This window comes from Triticum dicoccoides, chromosome 1B, assembly GCF_002162155.2.
Source record: "Triticum dicoccoides isolate Atlit2015 ecotype Zavitan chromosome 1B, WEW_v2.0, whole genome shotgun sequence".
NCBI classification, from domain to species: domain Eukaryota; kingdom Viridiplantae; phylum Streptophyta; class Magnoliopsida; order Poales; family Poaceae; genus Triticum; species Triticum dicoccoides.
This window is the reverse complement of record NC_041381.1, coordinates 603,852,949-603,864,784: the sequence shown is the minus strand read 5'-3', so window position 1 is coordinate 603,864,784 and position 11,836 is coordinate 603,852,949. Positions and strand designations below refer to the sequence as shown.

Sequence of the window (11,836 nt, the reverse complement as noted above, 5' to 3'; positions counted from 1 at the left end):
TGGGACGACATATGGATCTCAACCTCGGACGACACCGACGAGGATGATGGTGATGGTAGCGACTTGGAGTATTTTCTATCGCTGTATGCCATAGTAGTTTCTATCTATCTATCTATCTACGCCGTAGTAGTATCTATCTATCTATGTATGTCGAACTATCTATCTATCTATGTAAAATAACTTGTATCTTTTTTTATCTATGCAAAAAAAGTTTAGTTATTAGAATGAGCGTGCGCTGCATTTTTACCGCGCCTGCTGGAGCTGCGAGCGCGCGGCTTTACAGTGCGGCTGCTGGAGCAAACGCTGCACGCCGCGCCAAATCAGACGATGGACGCGCGCCAAATCAGTTTTTAGCGTGCGACGCGTTCGGCGCCCGTTGGAGATGATCTTAGACCAGTAGAATGCTGGATTCAAGAACACAATCTTAGAACCCCCGTAAAAGAGTGCTAGATTCTGGTAAAGAGAGAGCCACCCATAAAAGTGAACCGAGAAAACAAAATAGACGAAAAATAAGGTGTAGTCCGTATGTAGTCCATCTTGAAATATCTAAAACATCTTATATTAGTGAACACACGAAGTATTGATTAAGAACTCCCTCCCTCCCCTCTCTCTCTGTGTGTGTGTATATGGAAATTAATTGAAGCTCACAGTTCCTTCATTTTTTTATAGTGTGAACGATGCTTCCTGTTCTTCTGCTGCTTCTCTTATCACAGCCCGCATCGAGATCATCTGTCCAGGCATCAACGAGGACATTCAGAAACAGGACTGACGGGGATGCCTTACTGGAACTGAAGGCAAGCCTAAGCAATCACGAGGGACAGGGAGTCCTAGATGGATGGAACACAACTAGTGACTTCTGCCGGTGGCCTGGTGTCAGTTGCAGCCTTAAGCATAAGGACAGGGTAACGGTTCTTAATCTCTCCTCAGAGGGCCTTGCAGGCACAATCACACCTTCCATTGGGAACCTCACGTTCCTGAAAGTTCTAAACCTCAGCCGGAACAGTTTGGGCGGTGAGATACCTTCATCGATTGGTCACCTATCTCGGCTACGATATCTTGACTTGTCCAAGAACTCACTTCATGGCGCCATGCCGCCATGCACGCCGACTTGAAGAACTGCACTAGTCTCAAGGGCATCAACCTCGGCTCAAACCGGCTCACCGGAGAAATCCCATCTTGGCTAGGAGGCTTGCCGAGCCTTCGGGCCATAACCCTGCAGAAGAACAACTTCACTGGAATTATCCCGCTATCACTGACCAACCTCTCATCATTATACAAGATAGGGTGCTCCTGGAACCAGCTTGAGGGTACCATCCCTGAGGGCCTTGGCAGGCTCGGTAGTCTTGCGTTTGTGGCCTTTGATTTGAACCGCCTCTCAGGCACCGTCCCCCTCAACTTTCTTCAACCATTCCTCTCTAATCGGCTTGAGTTTGGCGGTAAATGAATTGCACGGCACACTGCCCTCTGACTTTGGGAATAGCCTACCAAATCTGCAGTACTTGCTCCTTGACGCCAACCACTTCACAGGAAGCATTCCAGCCTCTCTAGCCAATTCAACCATGATCTACTTTGTAGACATCTCCTTTAACAACTTCGCTGGACGTGTGCCACCAGAGATCGGGAAGCTTTGCCCACACATGCTCTCTCTCTCAACAAATCAGCTCAAGGCAACTAGTGCTGAAGGCTGGCAGTTCATGACGCACTTGACAAACTGCACACGCCTCCGTTACCTTGACCTTCAGGGCAACATGCTCGGCGGCGTGCTGCCGAGCTCTGTTGCCAATCTATCAGCACATCTAGAATTCCTTTACCTTGGATTCAATGAGATTACTGGAACAATACCACATGGCATTACTCAACTTGTAGGGTTAAGTCTGTTGCAGCTCTCTAATAACCGTTTTACCGGTGAATTGCCTGGCAGCATTGGAAGGCTAAATTTGCTACAGGCCTTGGGGTTTGAAAATAACCGACTGAAAGGGTCCCTGCCATTCTCCCTTGGGAACTTGACGCGGCTAGCAAGTCTCTACGCAGAGGGCAACAACTTTGAGGGGCGTCTTCCAACAAGCCTAGGGAGCCTCCAGGAGATTACTACAGCCAAATTTTCAAACAATATGTTCACAGGTCCATTGCCTAAAGAGATCTTTTACCTATCTTCCCTGACAAACGCCCTGGATTTGTCAGATAATTATTTTGTTGGTACACTTCCACCAGAAGTTGGCCTCCTCACAAAAGTTGCATACATGTACATCTCCAACAACAACCTGTCAGGGCCCCTGCCCGATGCACTGAGCAATTGCCAAAGCTTGATACACCTCCGGTTGGACCGTAACTCCATCAATAGTAGCATTCCTGCTTCTGTGAGCAAAATGCAAGGCTTGATATTGCTAAACCTTACCAAAAACACACTCTCTAGTATGATTCCTCGAGAGCTAGGACTCATGGGTGGCATTCAAGAATTGCATCTCGCACACAACAACCTGTCTGGTCATATCACTGAAAGCTTTGGGAACATGACATCGTTGTACCGGTTAGACCTGTCTTTCAACCGTCTTGACGCCAGAGTTCCATCACAGGGTGTGTTCAGTAACGTGACGGGGTTTTCCTTTGAAGGGAACTCGGGCCTCTGTGGTGGCGTCTCAGAATTACATTGCCCTATGCCCGCCGGAATCCATGGAACATGGTCTAAGGAAACGTCATTTGCTGATGAAAGTAGTTATTCCAATTGTTGCTGGCATCATTATAGGCTCGAGTTTGATTCTTGTTTTGTTCACAATAAGAAAGAAACCAAAAGCTCAATCTGCAACCACGAGGGGATTCCAATTGGCAGATGACAATTATCCTAGAGTTTCTTATGCTGAATTGGTCCAAGGAACAAATTGCTTTGCCACAGACAATTTGATTGGTAGAGGAAGGTATGGATCTGTGTATAAGTGCGGTTTGCTGCTAAAAAATACGATGACCACGGTTGCTGTGATGGTTTTTGATCTTCAACAATCTGGCTCCTCCAAAAGCTTTCTAGCTGAGTGTGAGGCACTTAGTAAGATACGCCATCGCAATTTGATTAGTGTCATCACTTGCTGCTCAAGCTTGGACTCAAACCAAAACGACTTCAAAGCCATTGTGTTTGAGTTCATGCCTAATGGGAGCCTAGATAAGTGGCTGCATCCGGATGTACATGCATCACAGCAACTGCAGGGCTTGACAATGGTGCAGAGGTTAAATATTGCCGTTGATGTTGCTGATGCACTAGATTACTTGCACAACTGCGAACCTCCAGTTGTTCACTGTGATTTGAAGCCAGGCAACATTCTTCTTGATACGTATTTAGTTGCTCACATTGGGGACTTTGGCCTTGCAAAGATTCTTTTGGATCCAGAAGGGGAGCAACCAATCAATTCAAAGAGCTCTATCGGAATAAGAGGAACAATTGGATATCTCGCTCCAGGTAGCTCAAAATTTCTTTTAACAGTTCTAGTCTCATAACATAATTTTTGAATGCCAATTCATGCTGTTTTGTCTATGCAATGTAGAATATGGCGAAGTTAGTCAAGTTTCTCCATCTGGAGATGCATACAACTTTGGAGGTGTCATCCTCTAGTTGTTTACAGGCATGGCACCTACTCATGACATGTTTAGAGACGGGTTGACCTTGCAAAAACATGCCGAGAATGCATTTCCAGATAAGTTAATGGAGATTGTTGATCCAGTCTTATCATCCATTGAAGAAGAATCTGGGAGTAGTTTGCAGGATCAAAGCAACAGACTGGAGGATATCTGCAACACCATGTTCTCTATCATAGAAGTTGCGCTATCATGCTGCAAGCAAGCACCAACAGAGAGGATGTGCACGAGAGATGCAGCAGCTGGGATGCGCAAGATAAGGGATAGCCATGTTAAAAAGAATACAAGATGAACAAGTCGTACTTAGCTGCGTAGATACGTACTTATATAAACCATGCATTAAGATAGCCAATGGTTGGCAATACACCATTTTAGTTCCAAAGAATAATATTGTTGGCTTATATAGGACAAAACCTATTTACACGCCTAGGAGTTCCAGACATGGGAGCAAGAACGAACTGTAGTGCAACATATGGAATTTCTGGAAGTATATGTAAAGTATTGTTGTACTAAGGTGCTGTTAGGTAATGCTCCGCTCCACAGCTCCGCTTCGGGAGTTGGCGGAGCTGCAGTTCAAATTGGCAGAGTTGCAGCTTGCCCGCTCCGTAGATTCTAGGAGTGGATGAATACCGAACAGGGCCTAAATCAGGAATATATGTCAATTTTATCCATACATTTTGAGTAGTAACATTTACTTATTTATTTTGTATTATGGGGGTTTGCATTAGGTAAAGCGATGCTGCACATTTACCTTTGATTTCTTTGAATTGGGAGTCCAAATGGGTGACTACGATGCCAGAAGGAGATATTTGGCTTGATCATGGAGTATTGTGCAGATTATCCGTCACAAAACATGTCCAGTTTTCACTTACCAAGAAAGATCAAAGGAAAAGTTACTGAAATCGAGCATGACATGCTGCAACTGTTTGTAGAACACTGATGTTTTCTTTAAAAACAACGAGTACAACTTTGGCGAACATGCACGCACTGACCTAACACCTACTACAAAGCCGAAGTTGCGGATCTACAAGAGCGATGAACTCACCATCCACTAAAGTAATAACCCACTTAGCCATTCATTATAAAACACTAAAGTTCTTTCGCAATATTTTTATTTTATGCTTAATAGTAAAGCAATGTTCAAACTTCAAAGTACTCACCGCATTATTTGTTGGGAAACGTAGTGAAAAATAAAAAGTTCCGTACCTACGTACAAACCAAGGATCACTATGAAGATGCAAAGAGGTTCATATCTGATCTTTACCAACGAACACAGGAGAGGGAAGAGATGGTGAAGACCATTGGTGCAGATTCCCGCAGCTATACGATCAAACTCCCAACCGCGAGAATTTTCTCACTCGAACAAGGATCAAAGTGATGATCCCTTTGCCGGTATCGACGCCATACGAGATCATCAATCCAGCAAAGCTTCGCCGTCCAGAATGAAACGACACGGAGAACTAGAGGTAGCGGCGGAGGAACTTTTCCCAAGAGAGAGAGAGAGAGAGAGAGAGAGAGAGAGAGAGAGAGGGTAACCAGCAAGCACAATCAGGGCTGCAAGAAATTGCACGAAACCATCACTTGAAGGCTTGGTTTGCAGAAAACACTACGCTACATTTTTGTTGCAGAAGACACCATGTCTAGCGTAATCATTTTGCAAAAACCACTAATCGGCGGAATTGGCTCTGTTGAGCGCGTTTATGACAGATGGGACCCGTTTTCTGCTTACGTGCCGTAACTTTTTGTGCCAGATAGGTTTTAATCAAAAGTTACAAACTAGTCCCTACAAGTTTACATAAACACCCCTGCATCAAAAATGTAAAACGCAATTAGCTCCGAACATGCAACACATCGCCCAGGGGCTCTGTTCGCTGGCTTTGGGCGGCACCCATGGAGGATTGGAGCGGCAGTGGACCTCGCCGGTGGAAGGAGGCAATGGGAGAAGGAGGATGACAATAGGGGCGAGCCCAATCTGGATCTCGACGACGACCAGAGTGAGCCGCTGCAGGCGCACCCTGTCCTGCTACATCGGCGGCCGCCGGACCGTCGATGAACGACAGCTCGCCCCTGCTGCTCCCTTCGTCGTCCTCCCGCACTCTTCTTTCCCAGGTCGTCTCCCCTGCCTCCCGGGCTCTTCTTCCCCAGGACAGCCTTGCTGCTCCTGTTGCCGCCCCGGCTGCCCCAGTCGCAGCGCCCATGTTGAGGAACGACAACAAGGACTCCTGTGGTGGCCTTCCTGCCGGTGCCAGGCTCTGGCACTGACCCTGGCCTTCTCTTCTTTGTTTCCGTTCCATCCCATGGTCAGCGGGGCCATGGATGTTGTAGCCCCTAACACTCACCACGCCGAGCTGGCCGGGGCATTCCCAGCGGATCTGGTGTCAGGCGGGCACAGTGGAGGCGGATGTGGCCGGATCCGGCATGGGGAACGACAACGGCGGCCCGGGGAGGGAGTGGCGGCGCCGAGATCGTGGGCACACTTGCCTATTGCGGTGGGAGGAGGGGTTGGGATCGAGGGGAAGGAATGTGCTGTGGTTCGAGGGCCTAGGAAGCAGGGGGAAGAAAGTTGGGGGCATTTTGGCATTAAACCTAATCTGTTATGCCACGTAAGCAGAAAATGGGTCCCATATGTCATAAACACACTTAAGAGAGCCAAATCCGTCGATCAGTGGTTTTTGCAAAAAGATTACACTAGACATGGTGTCTTCTTCAATGAAAATGTAGCGTAGTGTTTTTTGCAAACCTAGCCTTCAAAGTGGTGGTTTCCTGCAATTTACTCCAGGGTTGCCCCTCACATATATATATAGGCGCTGGGGGAGGGGCTCCTCCTCTTAGGGCCACTGCACCTAGGGGTGTGCCCCCTCCCAAAACCCTGGCCACCACCAAGTGGCTTGGTCCCCAAGGCAAATTAAAAGGGACACCCCACTATTGGACCCCTTAGTCCCATGTGGTTGTCTTCCACTTGGGCCTAGCCAAGGGAGCATCCCATGGTGACCTTTGGGACTTCCTGGAAGGTTCCAAAAAATCCCTGACCTTCTGGTGGTCTTTTGAGTCCTTCGGACTTCCCCACTTTACTAATTTTTTTCGGTTTTCTTTGAAAACCTTTTGGTTTTCTCTCTAAAACAATTTTGATCTTCCCGGAACTTTTCCAATATAGTTCTCTTGCTTTCCTAACACTTCTAGTACTCAAAAAATCGATGACCCTTAAGCTTGTGACCCCGCGGGTTCAGTGATCTGCAGACATGACCCGTCATTTTATCTAGTCAATAATCAGTAGTGGGATCAAGGCATCCATATTGACTCCTACACATACACGAATTATACTCAAGTGGACCTCGTACACCATTCCCTTTGCTTCACGATATAACAAAACCCCGAGGTGAGACTTTCGGTATCCATGTGAAGCAACAACTATTGGGGAATGTAGTAATTTCAAAAAATTTCCTACGCACACGCAAGATCATGGTGATGTATAGCAACAAGAGGAGAGAGTGTGTCTACGTACCCTCTTAGACCGAAAGCGGAAGCATTAGCACAACACGGTTGATGTAGTCGTACGTCTTCACGGCCTGACCGATCAAGCACCGAAAGCACGACACCTCCGAGTTCTTGCACATGTTCATCTCGATGACGTCCCTTGAACTCCGATCCAACCGAGCTTCGAGGGAGAGTTCTGTCAGCACGACGGCGTGGTGACGATGATGATGTTCTACCGACGTAGGGCTTCGCCTAAGCACCATTATGATATTATCGAGGAGGACTATGGTGGAGGGGGGCACCTCACACGGCTAAGAGATCAATGATCAATTGTTGTGTCTATGGGGTGCCCCCCTCCCCCGTATATAAAGGAGTGGAGGAGGGGGCCGGCCAAGGCGAGGAGGCGCGCCCAAGGGGGGAGTCCTACTCCCACCGGGAGTAGGACTCCTCCTTTTCCTATGTGGAGAGGGAGAGGGAAGGAAGAGGAAGGAGGGAGGAAGGAAAGGGGGGCCGCCCCCCTCCCAATTAGGATTGGGCTTGGGGGGGAGGAGGGGGGCGCCCCCTCCCTTGCTCCTTTCCCTTCCTTTCCACTAAAGCCCATTAAGGCCCATATACCTCCCGGGGGGTTCCGATAACCTCCCAAAGCTCCGGTATTGTCCCAATCTCACCCGGAACCATTCCAGTGTCCAAATGTAGTCGTCCAATATATCGATCTTTATGTCTCGACCATTTCGAGACTCCTCGTCATGTCCCCGATCTCATCCGGGACTCCGAACAACCTTCAGTACATCAAAACACATAAACTCATAATATAACGGTCACTTAACTTTAAGCGTGCGGACCCTACGGGTTCGAGAACTATGTAGACATGACCGAGACACGTCTCTGGTCAATAACCAATAGCGGAACCTGGATGCTCATATTGGCTCCTACATATTCTACGAAGATCTTTATTGGTCAAACCGCATAACAACATACGTTGTTCCCTTTGTCATCGGTATGTTACTTGCCCGAGATTCGATCGTCGGTATCTCAATACCTAGTTCAATCTCATTACCGGCAAGTCTCTTTACTTGTTACGTAATGCATCATCCTGTAATTAACTCATTAGCTACATTGCTTGCAAGGCTTATAGTGATGTATATTACCGAGAGGGCCCAGAGATACCTCTCCGACAATCGGAGTGACAAATCCTAATCTAGAAATACGTCAACTCAACAAGTACCTTCAGAGACACCTGTAGAGCACCTTTATAATCACCCAGTTACGTTGTGACGTTTGGTAGCACACAAAGTGTTCCTCCGGTAATCGGGAGTTACATAATCTCATAGGCATATGTGTTGGGGAACGTAGTAATTTCAAAAAAAATTTCCTACGCACACACAAGATCATGGTGATGCATAGCAACGAGAGGGGAGAGTGTTGTCCACGTACCCTCGTAGACCGAAAGCGGAAGCGTTAGAACAACGCGGTTGATGTAGTCGTACGTCTTCACGGCCCGACCAATCAAGCACCGAAACTACGGCACCTCCGAGTTCTAGCACACGTTCAGCTCGATGACATTCCCTGTACTCCGAACCAGCAGAATGTCGGGGAAGAGTTCCGTCAGCACGACGGCGTGGTGATGATCTTGATGTTCTACAGTCGCAGGGCTTCGCCTAAGCACCACTACAATATTATCGAGGAATATGGTGGAGGGGTGCACCGCACACGGCTAAGAGATCAAGAGATCAATTGTTGTGTCTTTGAGGAATATGTGTATCACTATGATCAAGATTCAGTAAACCATCACCATTGGGTGTATGACCATAGAAGGTTTTATTCATGTAAAAAGAATAACAATTTATTCTCTATCTTAGATGAATAATCGTATCGCAATAAACATGATCTTATCATATTTATGCTCAACGCAAACACCAAATAACATTTATTTGGGTTTAACACTAATCTTGAAAATATAGGGAGTGTGTGATGATGATCATATCAATCTTGGAACTACTTCCAACACTCATCGTCACTTCCCCTTCAACTAGTCTCTGTTTATTCTGTAACTCCTGTTTCGAGTTACTAATCTTAGCAACCGAACAAGTATCAAATACTCAGGGGCTACTATAAACACTAGTAAGGCACACATCAATAACCTGTATATCAAATATACCCTTGTTCAATTTACCATCCTTCTTATCCACCAAATATTCAGGGCATTTCCGCTTCCAGTGACCATTTCCTTTGCAGTGTAAGCACTCAGTTTCAGGCTTTGGTCGAGCTTTGGGCTTCTTCGCAGGAGTGACAACTTGCTTGTCATTCTACTTGAAGTTCCCTTTCTTTCCCTTTGCCCTTCCCTTGAAACTAGTGGTCTTGTCAATCATCAACACTTGATGCTCTTTCTTGATTTCTACCTTCGTTGATCACGAAGAGCTCGGGAACCGTTTTCGTCATCCCTTGCATACTATAGTTCATCACGAAGTTCTAGTAACTTGGTGATGGTGACTAGAGAACTCTGTCAATCACTATCTTATCTGGAAGATTAACTCCCACTTGATTCAAGCGATTGTAGTACCCAGACAATCTGAGCACATGCTCACTAGTTGAGCGATTCTCCTCCATCTTTTAGCTATAGAACTTGTTGGAGACTTCATATCTCTCAACTCGGGTATTTGCTTGGAATATTAACTTCAATTCCAGGAACATCTCATATGGTCCATGACATTCAAAATGTCTTTGAAGTCCCGATTCTAAGCCGTTAAGCATGGTGCACTAAACTATCAAGTAGTCATCATATTGAGCTAGCCAAACGTTCATAACGTCTGCATCTGCTCCTGCAATAGGTCTGTCACCTAGCGGTGCATTAAGGATATAATTCTTCTGTGCAGCAATGAGGATAAACCTCAGATCACGGATCCAATCCACATCATTGCTACTAACATCTTTCAACACAGTTTTCTCTAGGAACATATCAAAATAAACATATGAAAGCAACAACGCGAGCTATTGATCTACAACATAATTTGCAAAGTACTACCAGGACTAAGTTCATGATAAATTTAAGTTCAATTAATCATATTACTTAAGAACTCCCACTTAGACAAACATCTCTCTAGTCATCCAAGTGATCACGTGATCCAAATCAACTAAACCATGTCAGATCATCACGTGGGATGGAGTAGTTTTCAATGGTGAACATCACTATGTTGATCATATCTACTATATGATTCACGTTCGACCTTTCGGTCTCCGTGTTCCGAGGCCATATCTGTATATGCTAGGCTCGTCAAGTTTAACCTGAGTATTCCGCGTGTGCAACTGTTTTGCACCCGTTGTATTTGAACGTAGAGCCTATCACACCCGATCATCACGTGGTGTCTCAGCACAAAGAACTTTCGCAACGGTGCATACTCAGGGAGAACACTTCTTGATAATTAGTGAGAGATCATCTTAAAATGCTACCGTCAATCAAAGCAAGATAAGATGCATAAAGCATAAACATCACATGCAATCAATATAAGTGATATGATACGGCCATCATCATCTTGTGCTCGTGATCTAAATCTCCGAAGCACCGTCGTGATCACCATCGTCACTGGCGTGACACCTTGATCTCCGTCGTAGCATCGTTGTCGTTTCGCCATCTATTGCTTCTACGACTATCGCTACCGCTTAGTGATAAACTAAAGCAATTACAGGGCGCTTGCATTTCATACAATAAAGCGACAACCATATGGCTCCTGCTAGTTGCCGATAACTCGGTTACAAAACATGATCATCTCATACAATAAAATATAGCATCACATCTTGACCATATCATATCACAACATGCCCTGCAAAAACAAGTTAGACGTCCTCTACTTTGTTGTTGCAAATTTTACGTGGCTGCTACGGGCTGAGCAAGAACCGTTCTTAACTACGCATCAAAACGACAACGATAGTTCGTCAAGTTAGTGCTGTTTTAACCTTCTCAAGGACCGGGCGTAGCCACACTCGGTTCAACTAAAGTTGGAGAAACTGACACCTGCCAGCCACCTATGTGCAAAGCACGTCGGTAGAACCAGTCTCGCGTAAGCGTACGCGTAATGTCGGTCCAGGCCGCTTCATCCAACAATACCGCCGAACCAAAGTATGACATGCTGGTAAGCAGTATGACTTCTATCGCCCACAACTCACTTGTGTTCTACTCGTGCATATAACATCTACGCATAAAACCTGGCTCGGATGCCACTGTTGGGGAACATAGTAATTTCGAAAAAAAATCCTACGCACACGCAAGATGATGGTGATGCATAGCAATGAGAGGGGAGAGTTTTGTCCACGTACCCTCGTAGACCGAAAGTGGAAGCGTTAGAACAACACGGTTGATGTAGTCGTACGTCTTCACGACCCGATCGATCAAGCACCGAAACTACGGCACCTCCGAGTTCTAGTACACGTTCAGCTCGATGACATTCCCCGTACTCCGATCCAGCAGAATGTCGGAGATGATGTTCTACCGTCACAGGGCTTCGCCTAAGCACCGCTACAATATTATTGAGGACTATGGTGGAGGGGGGCACCGCACACGGCTAAGAGATCAAGAGATCAATTGTTGCGTCTTTGGGGTGCCCCCCTGCCCCCGTATATAAAGGAGCAAGGGGGGAGGCGGCCGGCCAAGTAGGAGGGTGCGCCAAGGGGGGAGTCCTACTCCCACCGGGAGTAGGACTCCTCCTTTCCTTGTTGGAGTAGGAGAGAAGAAAGAGGAGGAGAGGGA

General features: G+C 46.5%; 1 pseudogene; it reads left to right on the top strand.

Moving 5' to 3' along the window:
• Window positions 1-677: 677 nt before the first annotated feature.
• LOC119350681 lies at window positions 678-3,913 on the top strand (annotated as a pseudogene).
• The last annotated feature ends 7,923 nt before the right edge of the window (window positions 3,914-11,836 follow it).